We start from the raw sequence: 2517 nt of genomic DNA, 5'->3' as shown, positions 1-2517 counted from the left end.
GCAATTACTTGTGCTTCAGAGAGCGGGACAATGACTAAGGATGACAGAAGAAGAATCAATGTCTTTGAGTTGTGGTGCTGGAGAAGAGTTTTGAACATACCCTGGACTACCAAAAAAAAAAAATAGGTCTTTCTTGGAGAGAGTAACACCAAATCTTTCCTTGGATTTTGAAACTCTGTTTCACATTCTTTGAGCACATGGCCAGGTGAGACTGGTCCTTGGAGAAGGATATCATGTTTGGAAAGGTGGAGGGACAGCGTGGGAGAGGAAGACCCCAGATGAGGTGGATTGATACAGTAACTGGGGAAATGGGGGTTGGTGTTTCGGAATTAATGAGCCTGGCTCAGGACAGGGAAAGGTTCAGAGGTGCTGTACATACAGTCACTATGAGTTGCAGGCAACTCAATACACATAACAACAACAACAAAAAATACTCTGAAGGAGCTCTAGAGATAAGAAGATGTGCTGCCTTCCCAAAGATGTGCAGCTTCTCCATGGAAAAAGGACAATCCCCTCAGTGGGATTAAATTGCCTCTGAACCCCTCTGTAGGCTCAGCCATAAGAGAAGTTATAGAGACACTATGAACAAAAGATCTGAACCCTGTTATATTCTGTACCATCCTCACACTTACTGACACACAAGAGCCCATTGCTGCAGTCACTGTGGCAGTCCACCTGGTTGAGGGTCTTCCTCTGCTTTGCTGAGCTTCCACCCTTCCTAACATCATATTCTTCTCTAAGGAGTAGCCATTCCTAGCCACATGCCCAAAGAATGTGAAGTTAAGCCTCCTCATTCTTGCTTCCAAAGAACACTCCAGCTCCACCTTCTCCAAGACATATTTGCTTGTTCTCTTGGCCACCCATGGGATGTTCAGTGCTCTTCTCCAACACTACATCTCAAAGGCATCAATTCTTCTTCTGTCATTCTTATTCACTGTCTACCTCTTAGATGCATAGAAAGTGATCAGAAAAACTATGGCCTAAATCAGACACACTTTAGTCCTCAAACTGACATTATTATTCCTCAGTAATTTGGAGAGGTCCCTAACTTCAGATTTTCTTAGTGCAATGAGTCAATGTTTGTAAATGTAGTGAAGTAATTTTTCAATTGTGAAGTGATGTAATTAAGGAGCTATGGAATGGTGTAGTCATTCTTCATATTTTAATTTGGTATAGCAATTCTCTGTTTTTATGTAACGTCAAGTTTTCCATAATGCTGTAATCTTGAAAGTTAACCATGTGTTAAGGAAGGCGTGTATTTTACTTCCTTTCATCTTGCCCTGATTAGACAACCTATGTTCATGTTGTTGTTAGGTGTCATTGAGTCAAGTATGACTCATTGCGATCCTATGAACGATGGATTTGAACCTTTCTCTATCCTGTGCCATCATTATCTTATCAGCAACTCTTGAGTCATAGCTGACACTCCAGTGGGTTTTCAGAGGCAATAAATCACACAAGATGAGACTGACTATCTTTCTCTTGCAGAGTAGCTGGTGGATTTGAACAGCATACTTAGGTGTTGGCAGCATAGCTCCTTACTGCTAGGCCACCAGAGCTTCCATAAAAGTTTGCAAAGATGGAAACCCAGAGAGGAAAGTGAGAAGAAAACAGTTTTACAGTAAAATAAGAAATAAAATTTTGCTTTTGGGTTAGAGGCCTTGGTCTCTGCATGAAAATCAGTTTCAAGTGAGTAAGATCAAATTTGAGTTATAATGGTGTAATGAAAAAAAAAGATAATTTGGAATTAAGTTGTAGGAGAATGGTACTATATTGTAGAGTTTTAATGCCATTTTGTCATGCATTTCCTAATAATTATTGATGGATATATTTTCTACATGTTCATATTGACCACCTGTAAGTTTGGTGAATTATTTGTGGCTTTTATACTTTAATTATTTGTTGATCTTTTTTATTACCATATTGTAGGAGTTTTATATATAATTTGGATATAAGTCCTCTGTCAGATGTATGTGTTACAAAAGTTTTCATCCAGTCGTGCAAAATTTTTTTTAATTTTCTTAATGGTATCATTTATTAAAAAAAAAGTTTAAATCTGATACTCTCGAATTTGTCCATGTTTTTTATGTTTACTCCTTTCATGATCTCTGTAAGACACCTTTCCCTGTACAAAGTGATGAAGACATTCTCCTATTTTTTCTTCTAGTAAAACTGTCAATTAGGTCAAGATGGTTGATAGTGTTGTTCAGATTTTCTACATTCTTAGTGATTTTCTGTCTACTTGTTCTATTGATTTCTGAAGAAGTGTTGAAGATTCCAACAAAATTATTTTTCTCTTTCTCTCTTAAATCCTAAAAGCTTTTGCATTATGTAAATTCCATGACTATGAGGAACACATGCATAGACTTTTCCTATCTTTTGGATTAATTGACCATTATTACTGTTAAAAATCTCCCTACAACCTAAATGCCCATCAACAAACGAATGGGTAGAGAAGCTGTGGTATATTCGCACAATGGAATACTATGCTGCATTGAAAAACAAGGAACTCATGCA

Source organism: Elephantulus edwardii, unplaced genomic scaffold (assembly GCF_000299155.1).
Source record: "Elephantulus edwardii isolate Elephantulus edwardi_28Jun2011 unplaced genomic scaffold, EleEdw1.0 scaffold00014, whole genome shotgun sequence".
NCBI classification, from domain to species: domain Eukaryota; kingdom Metazoa; phylum Chordata; class Mammalia; order Macroscelidea; family Macroscelididae; genus Elephantulus; species Elephantulus edwardii.
The sequence above is the reverse complement of the archived record's forward strand: the minus strand, read 5'-3'. Positions refer to the sequence as shown.